This window comes from Nycticebus coucang, chromosome 18, assembly GCF_027406575.1.
Source record: "Nycticebus coucang isolate mNycCou1 chromosome 18, mNycCou1.pri, whole genome shotgun sequence".
NCBI classification, from domain to species: Eukaryota; Metazoa; Chordata; class Mammalia; order Primates; family Lorisidae; genus Nycticebus; species Nycticebus coucang.
Window position 1 is genome coordinate 33,775,290 of NC_069797.1, and position 21,082 is coordinate 33,796,371.

At 44.9% G+C, this 21,082-nt stretch overlaps 2 pseudogenes; one reads left to right on the top strand and one right to left on the bottom strand.

Annotated features, from left to right (window-relative positions):
- The window catches only part of LOC128570221 (coiled-coil-helix-coiled-coil-helix domain-containing protein 2-like), a 57,010-nt pseudogene extending 47,970 nt beyond the window's left edge, over positions 1–9,040 (bottom strand).
- Positions 9,041–10,650: 1,610 nt separating this feature from the next.
- LOC128570220 (pantetheinase-like) lies at positions 10,651–13,167 on the top strand (annotated as a pseudogene).
- The last annotated feature ends 7,915 nt before the right edge of the window (positions 13,168–21,082 follow it).

Consider the following 21,082-nt stretch of genomic DNA (forward strand, 5'->3'; position numbering starts at 1 on the left):
TCAGAAATTACTATGGGGTAGAAATTTTCTCAGTCTGAGTTCTGAATTATTGAGAGATAAAGGATTAAAGGAGGTGTGGACTGCTGTATCACCTTTATTGCTGATAAAGGCCAGGACCAAGGGTGTGGCTTAGATGAACTAGGCCAACAACCAACTTCCTAATACCATATCCAGAATTAGACCCACCTGCTGCTCACAGGCAGTGCTGAGATAGAGGACCTCACTGCAAGGGTGGCTGCCTGACAGCTGTGTTCACAGGTGGCCTGCTGGCAGGAAGGCCCCACCCAAAGGAAAGCAGGAGGTGGGCAGAGCTAGGCTTCCACTGTCCTCCCCAGCTCAACAACCGTCTCCACCTTCCAGGAAAGGACTGAGGGAGGGAACAGAGAGCAGAAGGGTGTGACGTTAACGGATGAAACGAGTAGAAAAGTGCTTTTTCCTGATCCCCTAAATTATCACGATTGTACTGTGTCCCTTTCTCCACATTATAAGAGATCATGTCAGTAACAGCTCAGTGCCTGGCACTCAAAGACAGTAGGTGCTTAATACACGTTAGCCTTTTTTCCTCCTCTTCCTCATTCGAATGATCTCTTAACCAGGGTAGGGAGAGATTAGCCTTCCCTTCCTCCTGAATCATAAACTTCATTTCTCCTTGCAATTGCTCAATTTCTCTTCCTGTGTTGCAATTTCCCCAAACATGTGACTTTCATTTGGCAACTCTCACCCTGTGGCGTTGGGGACACCAGAGTTATGGCTTATGTACGTGTCAGGAAGGATGTGAACACACATTGTTCTTCTGCAGGCATCCTTCCCCCTTTGTGTTAGGGAAGGCAGAGCTGTGGAAAGTGCACTACATTCAGGGTAGGGGCCATATATTTCAGTCTTCATTTTATCAAAATCAACCTAGTGACTTTAGGCAAGTCCATTCACCTCTCTAGATTTTCTCATGTGTCAAATGGTCCGGTGGAGAAGCCAGATCAAAAACTGCTCCTATTCCATGGTGTACATATACCACAATTTATTAATCCATTCGTGGATCGATGGGCACTTGGGATTTTTCCATGACTTAGCAATTATGAATTGGGCTGCAATAAACATTCCCGTACAAATATCTTTGTTACGATGTGATTTTTAGTCTTCTGGGTATATGCCTAGTAGAGGAATTATAGGATTGGATGGCAGATCTATTTTTAGATCTCTAAGTGTTCTCCAAACATCTTTCCAAAAGGAATGACATGGAATATTATGCAGCCTTAAAGAAAGATGGAGACTTTACCTCTTTCATGTTTACATGGATGGAGCTGGAACATATTCTTCTTAGTAAAGTATCTCAAGAACGGAAGAAAAAGTATCCAATGTACTCAGCCCTACTATGAAACTAATTTATGGCTTTCACATGAAAGCTATAACCCAGTTATAACCTAAGAATAGGGGGAAGGGGAAAGGGAGGGGAGGGAGGGGGGAGGTGGGCAGAGGGAGGGTGATTGGTGGGATTACACCTGCGGTGCATCTTACAAGGGCACATGTGAAACTTAGTAAATGTAGAATATAAATGTCTTAACACAATAACAAAGAAAATACCAGGAAGGCTATGTTAACCAGTGTGATGAAAATGTGTCAAACGGTCTATAAAAGCAGTGTATGGTGCCCCATGATCGCATTAATGTACACAGCTATGATTTAATAAAAAAAAAAACTGCTCCTATTTTCAACATCATTTCTATTCTCCAAGCCGGGGTCTCATTTCACTGCTACAGTTTCATGGAGTGTTTTGTTTGGTTTTCCTACAATAACTTCTATCTCCAGTTCAAGCAGGAAAGCCCAATGGACGGTTAGTTTTATTGGCACCCTGCCAGACTTGGTTTCCAACCCCAGACTCAGATGTGTCCCAGCTTTAAAAGCCCAGTCAGCAGCACCCTGCAATAGGACTAAAATATGTGAATTCAAGCTATACATAGGCACTGGGGTCTAGAAATTATGTCTTGATTCTACTCATGAATAGCATCTCCTTTATTTATGGTGGGTGTGTGGTTTATAGAATGAGCCCATTCAAGCTCACTGGGGCTTGAATCCTGGCTGGGAATGGCTTTGAGTGTTTCTGAGTGAGTGACCACATATAGGTCCCCACGTCTTATTGAAAACTGCTAAGTGTTTGCGTGGTGACCTACCTTCTCAAGAAGGTTGTGAGGGGTGGTGCCTGTGGCTCAAAGGGGTAGGGCACCAGCCCCATATGCCAGAGGTGACGGGTTCAAACCCAGCCCTGGCCAAAAACCAAAAAAAAAAAAAAGAAGGTTCTGAGATTGTAAGAAGCAAGGACCATGACTTAAGTATATTTTGTATCCTTCCTTTACCCCTCTTTTACCTCTACCTATATATACCTTTAAAGAAGTACGGGCGGCACTTGTGGCTCAGTGGGTAGGGCACCGGCCCCATATACCGAGGGTGGCAGGTTCGAACCCAGCCCAGACCAAACTACAACAAAAAAATAGCTGAGCCTTGTGGCGGGCGCCTGCAGTCCTAGCTACTCAGGAGGCTGAGGCAAGAGAATCGCCTAAGCCCAGGAGTTGGGGGTTGCTGTGAGCTGTGATGCCACAGCACTCTACCAAGGGCAATAAAGTGAGACTCTTGTCTCAATAAAAATCAATCAATAAATAATAAATATATAAATAAGTAGACATCAGCCAGTGCCTCAGGGAAGGCTGGAGCCAGGAACAGGAGGGAGACACTTCACTGTACATTTGTGAATATTTTACCATGAATGTATTTTTATTATTTTAAACTGCCTTATAAAGAAATGAGAAAATTCACACCTCCACCTTAATTTCATTTTATGTTGGTACAATCAGGTATTTATCCAACCTCCTATTTGGGGACTTTCTGATTTCTCCATCTTGTTAGGGAAAATTGTCTCACCTCTCCTCAACCCAGGATGGCCTCCCTGAGGAGGTGACTTCCGACAGCTGTGTAGAAGCCAGGTGAGAGAGGGTGGGATGTGAGGAGAAGCCATTCCAAGCAGAGAAGAGACCATGAATGAAGATGGGGAATAGAAGAGTGTGGCCCTTATGAGAAAATGTAGGGACAGTAGAGGCAGGGTTGGTGCAGATGAGGCTGGAGGGGCAGAGAGGTCATTCACAGCGCCTGCAGCATGCTAGGGACTTGCATCTTAGACTTGCTGCCAGACACGGTGGAAATAATTTAGGGTCAGAGAGTGAGGCTGATCAACTGTACGAATCTGCTGTCCCACCCAATGATGTGGACATGGGACTCCCAGCAGGCAACCAGCCAGCCAGAGGAAACTCTTAAAGGGATCAGAGCTACTGACCTAGATAATACTGGGATGCTGTTGGGGATGGGGGAAGATCCAAATTTGAGTGACGGGGAAAATTTAGGAATCCAGTTCAGTTACAAATCCTAGTATGTTTGTGGAGTACTTGAGCTTCTGCACATATGTTTAACATAAGAAAATCTTTTTCTTGGCTCAGTGCCTGGGGCTCAAACGGCTAAGGTGCCAGCCACATACACCTGAGCTGGCAGGTTCAAATCCAACCAGGGCCCGCCAAACAACAATGACGGTTGCAACCAAAAAATAGCCGGGCGTTGTGGCAGGCACTTGTAGTCCCAGCTACTTGGAAGGCTGAGGCAAGAGAATCGCTTAAGCCCAGGAGTTGGAGGTTGCTGTGAGCGGTGATGCCACAGCACTCTACCCAGGGCGATAGCTTAAGGCTCTGTCTCAAAAAAAAGAAAAGAAGGGCGGTACCTGTGGCTCAAGGAGTAGGGCGCCGGTCCCATATGCCGGAGGTGGCGAGTTCAAACTCAGCCCTGGCCAAAAACCAAAAAAAAAAAAAAAAAAAAAAAAAGAAAAGAAAATTTTTTTCTGATCCTGAAATACCTTGAAATAAACAAAAGATGTCTATGTAATCTTAGCTCAGGGTTCCTAAGACATTGTTGGAGGAATTCAGTTCATTTTACAACGGTTCTCTGAGCAGAGTCCTGAAACCTAGAAGGTTCCTGCCCTTGAGGAGGTCATAGTGTAGCAAAATACAAAAGGATGTGGGTGATGCCCATAGCTCAGTGGGTAGGGTGCCGGCCACAAAGACTGAGGCTGGAGGGTTCGAACCCGGCCTGGACCAGCTAAGGCAACAATGACAACTGCAGCAACAACAACAACAAAAATAGCCGGGCCTTGTAGTGGGCACTTGTAGTCCAGCTACTTGGGAGGCTGAGGCAAGAGAATCGCTTAAGCCCAAGACTTTGAGGTTGCTGTGAGCTGTGATACTACAGCACTCTACCCAGGGCAACAGCTTGAGACTCTGTCTCAAAAAAAAAGACAAAAGACTTGAACAGAAATTTCATCAAGGAAATTTGATATCCAAAGAGATGTGGATGGCAAATAAACACAGAAAAATGTTTCAACAATGCTACCCATTAGGGAAAAGCAAATTAAAACCATGATGAGGGTGATACCTGTATCTCAGTGGTTAGGGCGCTGGCCACATGCTCCCTGGGCTGGTTGGTTTGAACCTTGCCCGGGCCTGCCAAACAACAACAACCACAAAGAAAAATAGCCGGGTATTTGTGGTGGGCCCCTGTAGTCCCAGCTACTCAGGAGGCTGAGGCAAGAGAATCGCTTCAGCCCAAGAGTTTGAGGTTGCTGAGAGCTGTGATACCACGGCACTCTACCCAGGGTGACAACTTGAGACTCTGTCTCAAAAAAAAAATGAAAAAAATACAAGAGGATGTGAGATACATGTCATTATTTATTTATTTATTTGCAGTTTCTGGCCGGGGCTGGGTTTGAACCCGCCACCTCCGGCATATGGGGCCGGCGCCCTACTCCTTGAGCCACAGGCGCCGCCCAAATGTGATAATTTAAGTCAAGTTCCACTGTTGAACTCTGACAGTACAGTAGGAACAAAGAAGAAAACATTTGCATTTCTGCACGTTCAAGCCATGTTTTTCATATATTAGGACGTCCATCTTCTTTTCTCTAGGTTCACTGGCATTGTTCTCACCAGTGGCAGCCAATGTTTCTTAAGCCATAAGTTGATTATCATTTTATGAGGCTGTAGCTGTAACCCAGTAACCATGGTTACCTGTAACATAGTGACCATGGTTACCTGTTTTCATTTAAGAGATTCAGAGTAGATTAATATTTATAAAGCTTCACCTTAAGTTTAATAAAAGTTGAAATAAAATATTATCTAATACAAAATACCAAAGAGATGATTAGTTATTCAAACTGTAATACTTTTGAGAGGGAAAGGGGGTGCTGTGAGTAATTTCACTCTGAAATCAGGTATAAGTTGGGATTGTGGCAGGGAAAGCAAAACTTAACCAGCACCTGTGTATCAGTTAGTGATACATGTTTATTCATACATGAGACTTGGTTTCTTACAGCCACCTCCTACATTCAAATCGAAAACATGCACAGAGCTAGGGGAGCAGAAGAGGACACCCCTAACTCTGTAAAGGGTCCTGAGGATGATGGGACAAGGTTTCCCAGGCTGAACACCCAGCCTCAGAGGCCCACAGACAAGACTGGGAAAAGACCTTCCAGGCAGAGCCAACCACAGGAAGCCCAGGGCACGTGTCAGGAAATTAGGCCTGACAGGTAGGAGGGGGGTAGATGACAATGAATTTGGTTTCTATCAGCAATTTTATGAGTCATCTGGGGCACTTCAGAAAGAGATTTCAGGGCATCCCCAGAACTACCTAATTACCCTGTTTCCCTGAAAATAAGACATCCTCTGAAAATAAGACCTACTTACAGGAAAGATAAGACGTCCTCTGAAAATAAGACCTAGCGCATCTTTGGAAGCACACCTTAAAATAAGACACTGTCTTATTTTTGGGGAAACAGGGTAGAACTTCTAGGTGATACCTTTGATTTGGCAAGTTTGGGAAATCTGGTTTTTGTCCAGAACAGGGGTTCTCAATGGGGTGCAGGGGCTCACACTATAATCCTAGCACTCAGGGAGGCTGAAACAGGAGGATTTCATGAGCTCATGAGTTCAAGACCAGCCTGAGCAAGAACAAGACCCTGTCTCTAGTAAAACAGCAACTCAGGAGGCCGAGGCAAGAGGATTGCTTGAGTCCCAGAGTGTGAGGTTGCTGTGAGCTATGGTGCCACAGCACTTCTACCCAGGGTGACAGAGTGAAACTCTGTTTCAATATTAAAAAAGAACAGGAGTTCTCAAAATGCAGATGCTGCCTAATGTACACCTGGAGGCCCTGCTCAGACCACAGAATGGGAATCAGTCCAGCCAGTGAGGAAACTGCTTGCCTATGGGGTGGTCACTGGGTCACTCTAACCTGTCAGTTTGGTGGGTTTGAGAATGAAGGTGGACCAGTTCTACCTGTGAGGTGCAAACAAAAACTGGAAAAACAGCAAGAGAGACTCATCCAAGTTCTTGATGGGTGTGGCTGGGGCTGCACCATCTCAGCCTTCTTGAAGCCATCTGGAAACCCTCCTAGCAAGGGCCTTGTCTTTACCAAGAAGCTAGAAAGAAGTAGAAGAAAGATGAGTTAGGGCAGCGCCTGTGGCTCAGTGAGTAGGACACTGCCCCCATATACCGAGGGTGATGGGTTCAAACCCTGCCCCAGCCAAACTGCAACAAAAAAATAGCCCGGCGTTTGGTGGGTGCCTGTAATCTCAGCTACTCGGGAGGCCGAGGCAAGAGAATCACCTAAGCCCAAGAGTTTGAGGTTGCTGTGAGCTGTGATACCATAGCACTCTATGGAGGGCGACAAAGTGAGACTGTGTCTCTGAAAGAAGGAAGGAAGGAAGGAAGGAAGGAAGGAAGGAAGGAAGGAAGGAAGGAAGGAAGGAAGGAAGGAAGGGAGGGAGGGAGGGAGGGAGGGTCAGGAGAAAGGGCATATGTTCTCCAGGCTTCCTTCCTTTTGGTACTGCTTGGGGCTTCCCTAATGCTTCTCCCCTCCTCCAAGCCCCATCCATGACTTCCTTCGCCCTGTAAAATATAACTCCTCCCAACTTCCCAGCTGCCCACGCTGAACCTGGGCTGAGAGTGAGAAAACTGTCTGGGGTTTGCTGGGAGGAAGAAGGGAATGAACAGCCGTGGTGCTGGGCTCTTCACTCTCTGGAGTGAAAGGTGGCTAAGTGCAGGGCCACCTGCTACCAGCATCATTGGTTCTTCGGGGCAAAGCATCATTCGTCTTGAACGAGATATATACATGTACAGCCTCAATAAAATCCGGTAACCTCTGGGATTCCCAGCTGCCACTGGTGCTGTGGCTGGAGAAGACATACAAAAAAGTGTAATGTTCATTGATAATGTGTAGTGCTGGCCCTCAGATGGAGAAGTCGCTTGCGTTTGTCTTGAAGTGCCCTCCCAATCCCCTTCTGTTGATTTGAGGACCGGTTGTCTGCCAGAGGCTGTGCTGGGCCTCCGAGGAAGAAAGGTATAATCTCAGACCATGAGAAGCAGAGAAAAAAAGGCTGTGATAAGTAAAGAGAGGTTTGTCACGACCCCGAGGCCAGCAAGGAGGGCGCTGGCATGTCTGAAAAGCCCTCCGAAGATGATCAGCCCTAAAGGAAGCTTATTCTGGCTGAATAAACCAGCCAGGGAAAAAAGATCACAGTGGGATTTCAGGGCAAAAACTGGGGAGCCGTTTACTGACCTCCCTCCCTCAGAGACCCCCACATTTGCCTGCTCCTTTTCCCCCATCCCCACTCCCAGAGCACCTTGTAAGTGCGCAGAAGGCCCAGAGGAGAGGTACGTGTGGGGAGAGGAGCAGAGGGAAGAGGTTAGTCAATCTTCTAATAAAGAGCAGAATGGAGAGGGTGGTGTCATTCTGGGCTGTTGAACTGCGTTCTTCTAGAACCCGGCCCTGTGGCGCAGCTCAATCTCACGTAAGAGTGATGAGGGCTTGCAGGTGGCTTCCCCTCAGAGCCCAGTATCTCCACTGCTGCTGCTTAGCTGTCCAGCCCCGGAAGCCCCGGGGGCAACTCAGTCACTCACTTCTTTGTTGAATTCATAGTGAGTAAGCACATTCTTCTAGATGCCCGAGATATAGCCATGGACCAAACAAAGACAAAGCAAAGACCACACAAGACTTTCATTCTCGTAGGGGAGGACAAAGTCTAGACGAAGGAGACTCTGACAAGTAAGGGAGACAGGAAAAAGCAAGGGGTCTGAGGTGGTATTCACGCAGGAGGAATGGCTCAATAATAAGGTGTCAGGTGGGCAGAGGCCTGAAAGAAGAGAGGGAGAGAAAGGGATGGGGAAATAGAATTCCGGGTGGGGAGAGTGGCACTTGCAAACGTCCTGAGGCAGACCAGCCCGAGGCACCATGAGGAGGCTGGAGGCTGCCTGTGCGACTAAAACTGGGTGGTCAAAGCAGGGAATTCACTGTCAATGAAGAGACCCAGAAGGAGTTTAAAAGCAATAGCTCTGCAGTCAAGCATGCCTCAGGACCTGGTATTTATTAGTGGTCTACATCTAGGCAGATGACTTCATCTCTCTAAGGCTCAGTTTCCTTGTCTGGAAAATGGGAAGAATGGTGCTATTGCTCTATGATGTTCCAGGTATGTTTTGTAATTAAATGGCAGCTATCTTTAGGGTAATTATAAGTACAATGAATGTGTGTTCGATATTTAGTATTAGCACTTTCCCAAAGAGGTTTCCAACTAGATAGACCTGGATTTTTGTCTTTTTTGAGGCTTCATAAAAATAACTTAAATTACACAGACAGCAACGTGCTGTGCTTGGGGTGCCTTGGAATTTCGGGCAATTACAAATTATACTCACCCTTCCTTCTGGCTCCCACAGGTGGGGGCTGGCCACCATTAAGCCAGAGCTGCCTTCCAGAAACCATAAGTAAGGCCTGGGGCGGTGGGGAGCTTGGCTGGTCTAGGCAAGACAGTTGTCAGAGCCAGACTTACAATCTAGTTTTCTTGAGGCGGAAGCAGAAAGTTTCTCTTTGAATCGACACTTCCTTCCACTTTCTTTTCATTTGAGTAAGCAGATGCTTGTAGTGAATTCTGAGTATGGTCAGAATTGGTCCGTGTGAGGAGACAGCCATCTCCCTGCCGACTGGCCTGGGCAGATTGTAGCAATCCTGCTGCTGCCCCCGCCCTCATCACGAATCTGATCTGGCGGGTTCTGCTGAATCATCGTCCCCTGCTGGCCCCTCTCGGACCTCTGCCCTTCCTGCTGCACTGATCACAAACTTCTCATCAGAGCACAAGCCGTGTGACCCAGCTTATCTCCAATGCAGGACGTACATAGGTGGCATCTCTGCTCCCCTCAGAATCCAGTCCAACCTACCTGCCAGGGTTAATGACGTGGGAGAACGAATGCAGACTTTGTCTTGGGGAACTTGTTATAGCAGAGAAAAAAGTGGCAATGACAATGAGTGAATGAGAGCTGCATTCAAGAAAAAATAAAGAGTCAGAGGTCCAAGGTAAAGCCCTGAGAGGAACAGTTTACTGCGATAGAGAGTGACCCAGCACAAGCCTGGGTTCTGCATGAAGTTCCCCCATAGGGAAGGCAAAGTCTCTGACTGCTACTGCTGGACTGTGGTCAGATAAGGACTGGACATCCGTTGCCCCTGAGAGTTGGGTACCACGCTGCCACTCGGCTCTGTAGGGCACGAGCAGGCTGGGTGGCCAAGTAGCCAAGTGGCTAGGAGGCCGGGCTGGGATCTGTCAGCTGTAATGGCTGAAGCTCATAGCAGGGACATCGAACTTAAATCTGGTATAGTCAAGAAAAAGGTTTTTAAAAAGGCAAGGCGATTTTCTTCTCTGCTTCTTCTAAAAACCTGTGCTCTGCCGGAATTAATGTACCACAATAGCTCTCATTCATATGCTCATTTCATTGCTAAACTCTTTAGGTACATATATTACGTCATTTAATCTGCACACAAATCTTATGAGGTCTTATCGCTGTCTTCCTTATGTAGATAAGGAAACTGAGTTTATCTCCAGAGAAGTTAAGTAACTTTACGAGGGTTTAAATGTATGTCTTCTTACTAGTAGACTCTATCTTACTTTTTTTTATTTTTTTTTGAGACAGAGTCTCACTCTGTTCCCCAGGCTGTAGTGCCAAGGTGTCAGCCTAGCTCACAGCAACCTCACATCTGGGTTCAGGTGATCCTCCTGCCTCAGCCTCCTGAGTAGCTGGGACTACAGGTGCCTGCCACTACACCCAGCTAATTTTTCTGTTTTCAGTGAAGATGATCTTGCTCTGGCTCAGGCCAGTCTCCAGCTCCTGACCTCAAGGGATCCTCCTACCTTGGTCTCCCAGAGTGTTAGGCTCACAGGTGTGAGCCACCATAGCCAGCCTGCCTTTTCTTTATCCAGCTCTTTGGGGGTGGCTTGACCTGACTGCAAGGCCTTCCTCCAGCTTCTGACTAAAAAAACAATGCTTCTAATATTTAAATATTAATTACAAGTCTTCATCTCTGCAACGGTGTATTTCCCAAATGATTTTTCTGTTGAAACCAGAGGAGAGAAATATCTATGGAGCCTGAAGATCCGGATTAGCGTAGTGTCGGGTATGGGGGTGGAGCAGTGGGAGCTGGAGGAATCTATCTATGCAGGAGGGAAGATAGGGCGATCCGGAGGGGCTGGGGAAGTTCAACAGGAAGATGTCCGGGAACCCTACTCACCCTCCAACGGCAGCGGGACGAAATCCTCTAAAAATCTCCGACAGGAGGGAAAATTTGAAACCGGACACACACACAGGAGAAGGGAGAAGACAGCTGTCTGCAAGTCAAAGCCAGAAGCCTGGAACACAGCCTTCCCAGGGAACCTGCAGGAGGAACAAACCCTGCTCGCACCTAACCTCCCAAATTGTGAGGCAATAAACTTGTGTTGTTTATGCCATCCAGTCTGCGGGACTTTGTTGGGCAGCCCTTGTAAACTAATATGCATATAGTTCCTGATTTAATTCTCACAATCCCTGTAATTAGGGAGGGTCTTTGTTGTCTAAAAATGGAGTGAAGTCCAAACTTTTCTTTTTGTTTTTCTGTTTTTTTGAGACAGATTCTCTGTCTCCTGCGCTAGAGAGCCGTGATGTCACCCTAGCTCACAGCGACCTCAAACTCTTGGTCTCAAGCAATTCTCCTGCCTCAGTCCCCCAGGTAGTTGGGACTACAGGTGTTCACCACAACACCCTGCTAATTTTCCTATTTTTAGTAAATGTGGGGCCTCACTCTTGCTCAGGTTGGTCTCAAACTCCTGAGCTCAAGAAATCCTCCCACTTCAGCTTTCCAGAGTGCTACAGTTATCAGTGTGTAATTTATTTTCAAGGTACTGAGCTCTGGGAACCACGTGTTCTCTGTCTATAAATATCAGGACTTGTCACTCTGCGTTTCAGCAGTCACTGGACTTCAACATGGTCACTTCTCAGTTGCTGGCCTATGTGGCGATTTTGTTTTCCTGTGTCTTAAAAGCCAGCTTTCTGGACACTTTTATTGCAGCTGTTTATGAGCATGCCGTGGTATAGCCTAACGCCACCCTAACACCAGTGTCTGATGAGGAGGCGTTGGCATTAATGAATCGGAATCTGGACCTTTTGGAAGGAGCGATCATATCAGTAGTACAGCAGGGTGCACATATTATTGTGACTCCAGAAGATGGTACATATGGCTGGAACTTGACCGGAGAATCTCTCTACCCATACTTGGAGGCTATCCCACACCCTCCAGTAAACCGGATCCCCTGTAATAATCCTAACAGTACTTACAATTATAGTTTTAATTATAAAGGATACAACTCAGGAACAACCAAAAGACACATCGGGGTGTACGTGCTCAGGGGCCTGTAACAGTGTGGGAGGGCGGGGCAGTGGGAGCTGCAAAGTTCCAAACTGTGTACAAGATGGAGTCAGCCAGTACAAAGTGAGGTCAGTCAGGCTTCGCAGGTTGAATCTTTTCAGGTTTGGCTACACCCCAGTACAAGAACTCCTCAGCTGTCTGGCCAAGGATAATTCTATCTATGTGTGGCAAATATTGGGGACAGGAAGCCATGAAATGCCAGTGACCCTCAGTGTCCCCATGATGGCCATTTCCAATACAACCCTAATGCGGTGTTTGATTCTCAGGGTAGGCTGGTGGCACGCTACCATAAGCATAACCTTTTCATGGCTGAAAATCAATTCAATGTACCCATGGAGACTGAGGTTGTGACTTTCAATACCACCTTTGGAAGGTTTGGCATTTTCACGGGCTTCGATATAGTCTTCTGTGACCCTGCTGTCACCCTGGCGAAGGACTTCCAGGTGGACACCACACTCTTCCCGACGGCTTGGATGAATGTTTTACCTCATCTGTCAGCTATTGAATTCCACTCAGCTTGGGCTATGGGTATGGGGATCAACGTCCTTGCATCTAATATACATTACCCCTCAATGAAAATGACAGCAAGCGGCATCTATGCACCCGATTCTGCAAGAGCATTTCATTATGATATGAAGACAGAGGAGAGAAAACTCCTCCTCTCACAACTGGAGTCCCACCCATACCACTCTGTAGTAAACTGGGTGTCTTACGCCAGCAGTGTAGAAGCACCCTCAACTGGAAACCCGGAATTTAAAAGCAGCATCTTTTTTGATGAATACACCTTTGTGGAGCTCACAGGAGTCACTGCAAATTACACAGTTTTTCAGAAAGATCTCTGTTTGTCATCTAAGCTACCAGATGTCAGAGAAGAGAGCAGATGAGGTTTATGTCCTTGGGACATTTGATTGACTGCACACCGTGGAAGGTCAATATCATCTGCAGGTTTGCACACTGCTGAAGTGTAGAACGACTGACTTAAACACCTGTGGTGACTCTGTTGAAGTAGCTTCTACCAGGTTTGAAATGTTCTCCCTCAGTGGCCCTTTAGGAACCCCGTATGTCTTCCCTGAGGTGTTGTTGAGTGAGATTCAGCTTGCACCTGGAGAATTTCAGGTGTCAAGTGATGGACGCTTGTTTAGCCTGAAGCCAACATCTAGACCTGTCTTAACAGTGACTCTGTTTGGGAGGCTGTATGAGAAGGACTGGCCATCAAACACCTCATCAGACCTCTTAGCACAAACACTACAAATAATGCTAGCAGTTATAATACTAACTGTTTATTTATTACATAAATATTGGTAGAATATTTATGTTTTCTCTCTTTTGTTTGGGATAATTTAAAAAGTTGACAGATGAAGAATAAAAGATTGGCCTGGGCTTCTTCTAAAAAAAGAAAAGAAAGAAAAGAAATATCTATCAAACCCCATTGCGACGAGAATTTTGCTGAGGTAAATATTTTGCAAAATACTAGCTCATTATAGGTAGAGTTTAGGAATCCATTGCTATAAAGAGAGAGCTTTGATGACACGGTATGTGCTGTGGCGAGCTTACTTGTTTATATTTACTCTGAGTATGAAATCATTCCCACATATCACCTTTGCCCAGGCAGTTTCCCTTTGCTCACTAGGCTCTGGCCAGTAGAAAAATGGTTTACATTTGACAAAGAGGCACAAAGCTCAAAGTGTAGCTCTACTCTACTTTAATCTTTCAAGAAAAATATCTGCTTTTATGCCTGGTCTGATCTTTAAAAGTCAGGCAAGTAACATGGAGGATGAGGAACAACATAAACTGTTCACACAGCTAACTAGGACTAGATTTCAGAGCTTTTAATGACTTCTCCTGACCTCTCCTGGATGCATTCGGGATTGCAAAGCCCCACATCCTTCAAAGCAACCAGCGAAGAAAGAATTTCAGAGTTGAAGTTTATAATAGGATGTCTCTTCTACATCCCTCATGTCGGAGATGAAGAAAATAAGGTTTAATGAGCTTATGTGACTTACCCAAGGTCACACAGTTACTTACGTAGTGGTACAATCAGGACCAGTACCTAGAACTGTATTATTGTCTGATAAAACACAGGCAAATGTTGATTATCTTATCAGACTGAATAAATACTCTTGGGATTATCTGTAGAGAGCCATCTAGTAGAAACAGTAACAGCTGACATACATAAAGTGTAACCAAGAGTTAAAATTAGAATTATTTGAGCAAAGTCATAGCTATCTTCATACCCCATATCCGCTAATCCCATAATTATCTTTAGTGACTGTTTAATGATGTTTATAGAGTAATAGAGAAGAGAATAAGAGAATTCATTTTAACAAAAGCTCTGTTTTTAGTTGCAAATTCCTTTTCCTGATTATAGTTTGTTAAAATTAGTTTGCCTTCCCAGAAGGAATTTCAATTGACCATTGGAAAGAAAATTGCTCAGGGTTAAAGGATTGCTCCATTTCCCCCCCTTTTTTAAGGATTGCTCCTTTTAAGAACTAACTCTGGCCAGACATGGTGGCTCATATCTGTAATCCCAGAGGATTACTTGCAGCCAGGAGTTCAAGACCAGCCTCAGCAACATAGCAAAGCCCCGTCTCTAAAAACTTTTCTTTTTTAATTAGTAGAGTATAGCTGGGCAGGATGGCTCATGCCTGTAATCCTAGCACTCTGGGAGGCCAAAGCAGGTGGATTACTTGAGCTCAGGAGCTTGAGACCAGTCTGAGCAAGAGCTAGACCCCTTCTCTACTAAAAATAGAAAAACTGAAGCAAGAGAATCACATGAGCCCAAGAGTTTGAAGTTGCTGTGAGCTATGATGCCACAGCACTCTACTCAGGGTACCAGAGTGAGACTCTGTCTCAATAAAATAAAATAAAAATTAGCAGAGTGTGTGAAAGAATCCTGTAGTCTCAGCTACTCAGGACGCTTAAGGCCAAGAGTTCGAGGGTGCTGTGAGCTGTGACACCATTGCACTCTACCAAGGGAGACATAGTGAAATTCTGTCTCAAAAAAAAAAAAAGAAACTGACGCTCAGTGAGGACAGTGGCTACCCCAAGTCACACTGCGCCTACCAGTTGCAGCCAGGAGAGGTGGGTCTGGCCTTTTGAGCACTTCCTAGCAAGAGGATCATCTGCAATTACTCACCCACAGTGGGGAGAGATAATGCCTGAAAGAAAATGAGGGTGCCATTCAGGGGCAATGAATGTGGGCAGCCCAAAGGTCAACCGATAGGAGCCCGATGACCTACAGCAGATCCTGATCACATGGACACATCATCCCAAACACTGAGAGATGCAGCGGGGAGAAAAAGATCTTTGTTGATGTTTAACACCAATAGCATAAGCCTCTTTCTTGTCTTTACATTATAAGTACAGCAGGGAAAACCCCTGCTAGTTATCTCTGTACGCTCCACCAACTCATCACTAACTCAAACCCAGTTATTTAACATCCTATACCTATTGCTGAGCAGCAACTCTTTTAGAATAGTATTTATTAAAATGTGGGTCTGAGTCCAAGGTCAGGACAAGTAGCAGGTTGAGCCTTTAAGGAAGTCATGATGGTATTGGTCAGAGTTCTCCAGAGAAAGAGAACTGATAGGTTGCGTATACACATGGAGAAAGTGGCGCATGCAATTGTGGAAGTCGGCAAGGTTCAAACTCTGTAGGGTCAGCTGGCACGCCGGAGACCCAGGGAAGAAAGGCAAGTCTGCGCACAGAATTCCTTCTTCTTCTGGACAGGTAGTCTTTTTTCTATTAAGGTCTTCGACCGATGAGTTGAGCCTCGCCTACCTTAGGAGAATAACTTGCTTTAAATGTTAATCTCATCTAAAAAAAAAAAATACCTTCACAGAAACATCTAGAATAATGTATGAGCAAATATTTGGGTATCGTGGCCTAGCCCAAGTTGACACATAAAATTAACTATCACAGATGGGTCTCAGAAAAAGAACTGGGAAGGTTTAAATGACTTTACCAAGTGTGACTTGTGGTAGCCACTGTCCTCAATGAGCTTCAGTTTCTTAACCTGCAAAAGATTGGTGAAGAGGTTGAGTTGGTTGGTCTCTAAGGGTTTGGGAATGAGATATCAAAGTAAATGTAAGCCTCTAATATATCTACCCCTCCCTGATTCTCATGGGGAATTCCCAACAGGTTTAATGTGGCAGGGACTTAGATCAGGTGCGGGGACTAGGCAGAGTGCTTGTCAGGAGTTACCTACCCAGTCTCCATTCCCTTCTTCTTTGCAGCGTCCCAGGTTCCCACCTTCCCTCAGATAGCCTATGGGCTTCCAGAACCAACCTATTCCCAGCATCCTTGGCCTAAGGGGATTTTTATCCCCTTTCATTGATTGCTTCAGGAACCCGGACTTGATCAATTAACACATGACATTTCCCTGGACACAGGGATGGCTTCACAAAAGAGTTGGTAATCAATTAGAGCAATATGATATAAAGAGAAATTTGTAGGAAGCTTCTAGAAAAGCTGGTGCTTTTTTTTTCTTAATAAAATATCCTGGTGCTTAAGAGATGGCTGCCAGAAGAAACTGTCTCCCTCTGGATGTCATCAGGCAAGGCCTAGAATTGTGGCAACTCTCTTGCTACCAGCGTATGGGAGATCCAATTCAAGGGAGAGGCAAATCTAGGGAATCCCAGAAGCAGCGCCGGAGCCCTGATTGTACCACATCTGATCACCCTCTAGTGAGGGATTTTTTTAAGTGATGGGATCCAATAAATCTTTATTTATTTATTTACTTTTTGCAGAGACAGTCTCACTTTATCGCCCTCGGGAGAGTGCCGTGGCATCACAACTCACAGCAACCTCCAACTCCTGGGCTTAGGCGATTCTCTTGCCTCAGCCTCCTGAGTAGCTGGGACTACAGGCACCTACCACAACGCCCGGCTATTTTTTGTTGCAGGTTGGCGGGGGCCAGGTTTGAACCCGCCACCCTCGGTATATGGGGCTGGCACCTTACCCACTGAGCTACAAGCACCGCCCATAAATCTTTATTTTTTTAAGCCAATACAAAAGGGGTTTCTGTTACGTAGCAAATGGAAACCTAACAGACACACTTCAAGACGGGCCATTCATTTGCATCTGGAATTGGTGCTGGATGGACCCTGACAGAATCCTCCCCACGGTAGGTGAGGACAGCAGACACAGTGAGCTTGCCCTGGAGGGCTTTTTCTCTGAGCAGACAGCTGCACCAGGCCACACATCCATCCAGCGGGGCTGTCTTCCAAATGAGCAAAGAGAAAAAGATGCTGCAAATCAAAAGAAGAGAACCACCCTGGAGCATCAGGAGAAACTTTCCAAGAAAATACATGCAACATTTTAGAAAATGTATGAAATGGATGTAGCTGTTTAATCTGTTCTGTGTCTCTCCCCCACTTCTTTTGATAATTGGCCTCCTCCCGTGGATGCCAGGCCAGTAAAGTCTTTCCCTGAAACTTTCTCTTGAAGCTGGAAGATAGAAACTCTATCACTTCTTGGACTGCAGAGCTGAAAGGACACAAATTTCATATTACTAGTGTTCATGTTTCTAACCAAGGGATAAAAATCCAATAGGAGAAAATGAAACCAGTGAAGCCAAGAAGACAGAGAGAAATGAAAACTAGTCCAGCATTCCCGACTCTCTGTGAAGTCCCTGGAGAAATCTTCCATTTCTGAAATGCTTCAAACAGTTTTTCAGCTTCCCCAGCATCTTCCCAGTAACATTCCTTTTCCCTCAAGCCACCTCCAGCTGGGTTTCTGGGTCTTGTATCTGAAGTGTTCTGGCAAACGGGGCTTCTGCTTCATCCTCTCATCCTGCCAGGTTGAAGGGAGCACTGGCTGACGCGGAGCGAGAAGTCCTAAGGAGGGTCACTCTGCGATCTGGAAAGATCTCCATGGAGAAGCTAGCCATAAATGCCACATGAAAAACCACTCAGAGGCAGAGCTTCCAAACAATGATTTGGGGAAGACAAATGAGAAACCCACCAAAACTTGGAGGAGAAATGTGAAAAGTACAAAACCAAGAGTGATGTGGAAGACATTAAAGAGATCCGAGGTAGACATGCATGCAGACCAATAGCCTTTAGTATTGGGGGACTTCAGAAAGAAGATGTGGTCCACACGCTGATGCCACATACACCTCCCAGCAGAGTCTAGGTCAGCACCCTGTCATCAAAAACATTAGCATGCTGGGCGCAGTGGCTCATGCCTGTAATCCTAACACTCTAGGAGGCTGAGGTAGGTGGATGGATTGCTTGAGCTCAGGAGTTCGAGACCAGCCTGAGCAAGAGTGAGATCCTGTCTCTACCAAAAATAGAAAAATTAGCCATGTCCTATGGCAGGTGCCTATAGTCCCAGCTACTTGAGAGACTGAGGGAGAGAATCACTTGAGCCCAGGAGCTTGAGGTTGCTGTGATCTATGATGCCATGGCACTTTACCCAAGGTGACAAAGTGAGATTCTGTTTCAAAAAACAAACAAGCAAACAAACAATTAACATTTTGGTGGTAAAACACAGAGGGAAATAAAGATGTTAAATAGTCTCACATCATATTAGGTCAGGATTTGCTGCGAAATAAGTGCTGCCAACTTGTGGGAAAATGTTTGATTTCCTGACATTTTAGGATTTTGGGATTTTGGCTAAAGAGACCTATAATAGGACTGAAATATGCTGCCCCCAGAAGGAGCATACAGAACTGATAAAATAGGAGTAATAATCAAAGAATCAAATGGGGAAAAACACTAAAGTGAAGATAGTCTAATTCTGAAGCCCAAAGGTCACAGAAAGTCAGGAAAAATTAATTTAAACAAAGTCTAAATGTAGTCTGGTCACATTTTTAACTTAAAAATAAGGACAAAATTATTAGAATATAGATAACGCTAATAAATAATTTATTGCACTGATTTAATGTCTCCATATCAAACTTTAAACCATATACACACACAATCCATAATGTTCTCTTCAAGCAGACACATTATATTTATAAAAATTGATCATTTGCTAGGCCACAAAGAAAAGCTTAATTAATTTCAAAAGATAACTTGACAAAGGCCACCCACCTGGGAGGTAATGGAAGGATCCGAATCCAGGGTTTCACTTCTTTACTTTCCCCAATTATCTAATATTCTCTGAGGACAAATGAATGGTAATTCACTTCCAAGGGCTGATCACAGAGATAAGTATTGTAATTTTGTGATAACAAATACAACTGGCTAAATGCCTAGAACGATGTAAATGTTCAACAAATGTTAGCTGAATGAAGAGCAAATGAACATATGAAACAAAAGAGACTCACCATAGAGTTTTTGGGGTTTTTTTTTTTGCAGTTTTTGGCCGGGGCCGGGCTTGAACCCACCACCTCAGGTATATGGGGCCCGCACCCTACTCCTTTGAGCCACAGTTTCCGCCAGCAAATTTATTCCTTTTTTTTTCACCATAGAGTTTTGCAGCTGACATGGGCCATACTCAAGAGCACCCCTCTTTTCTAGAACACGCTTAAGACAAGGTTGGAGAAGGTTTCTTTATAAAGTAAGTGATGTAGCCAAGTAGCCATTAGATATCATTAGAGGAAGCATTAAGACGAGGATGTACATGCGACCAAATTGCAGTAAAACTTCCCTAGGGTGACAGGGATCAGCAGGAGATGGGGCCTAGGCAGCCTTAATGGCTTCACTTACTCTCCCTCAAAACTTTGTAAACTTCCCGTGTGGTGCCCAGTTCCAGAGTAATGCACATTTAATTCAGCTTCTAATGCAGAGAAATCAATAGCATTGCACCACAGACAGTTTATTACACCTAATCTGAAGTTTAACATATAAATAAATAAGTAATATACGCAAACCACAGTGCTTAGGAGTTCAATATGGGGGCTCATATTTTCCCACAAATCAAAATACTTCTTACATGTTATAAAATATTTTGCATTATAAAATAAAGTGGTTTTTTTGTTGTTGTTGCTAACTTGCTTTGCTGGAGAATAAAGTTGATTTCGTTTTTTAAGAACCCAGGGTAGAATTGTTTGGAATGCTTCTTATCTTTTTTCTTTTGTTTATTGCAAAAGAATCTCCCTCCTTTGTCTAGGATGGATGGCCATGGCATCATCATGGCTCACTGTAGCCTCAAACTCCTGGGCCCAAGTCATCTTCCTGTCTCAGCCTCCCAAGTAGCTGGGACTACAGGCACTGCCACCATGCCCAGAGCTAATTTTCCTTTTTATTTTTTTCTTTTTGTAGAGCCAGGTTCTCTGTATGTCACCCAAGCTGATCTCAAATTCCTGGCCTCAAGCAGTCCTCCCACCTTAGCCTCCCAAAGTGCTAAAATTACTGGTGGGAGCCTCATTACCGTGCTTAGCCTGGAACATATCTTTTAAAATAATCATTACAATGCAATTTATTTTAAGCATACTTTATTGTATACAAATTGTTTTCACATATATTACCCTATTTTGATCTTTCTCCTCAAATCCTTGTGAGTGAGACGAGACAAGCAAACCCAATGATAAACCCATTTAGCAGATGAGGACATTGAAAGATGAGGACAAGAATCCAATGACAAGACAGGGATAGGACAAGAATCCAATGACAAGACAGCCAAGACCCAGGCTAGGATATTATTAGCCCCCAAAAGGGACTTTGTTGTATTTGGAGATGGTGGGGGTGGGAGATGGAAGTAATATGACCCTGAGATGTGTCTGCCACAGCAATTCAGATCTGTCCAGACTTGGCAAGGCAGGTTCACCAGAGCTTTTATGTTTTCTGCTACTTTGTTTTGTAGATTTCTGGGGGATTTTTTTGCAGTTTTTGGCCGGGGCTGGGTTTGAACCCACCACCTCTGGTATATGGGGCTGGTGCCCTACTCCTTTGAGCCACAGGAGTAGGCTCCTACTCCTTTGCCCTGTTTTGTAGGTTTTTAATTGAGTTAATCATGCCCTTCAATTCATGACACATTATCATCTTCAAGGAGCTGCCTTATTTTGTTCAATTATATACTTTCCTTTTATACACTACCCACATTTCATTTGTATAAAGTTCAAACAGGCAAAGGTATTTTGTCTGGTTACCAGAGGGGTGGATACTGAGTGTGTTCCTGAGATGCAGATAATGCTTTAGTGTTTTGGATCTGGGTCTGCTTATATTGCAAAAATGCATTGTGTTGTACACTCATTGTCGGGGTCCCACCCCAGGAGCAGGGTCCTCTAAGACCTGTGGAAACTGGCCGTGACCAGCTGAAGAAATATAGAGGTAGAAACAACAGTAAAAAAGATATAAGACATAGAGTAGAATTAAAAGTGGGAGCTCAGGGGTCCATT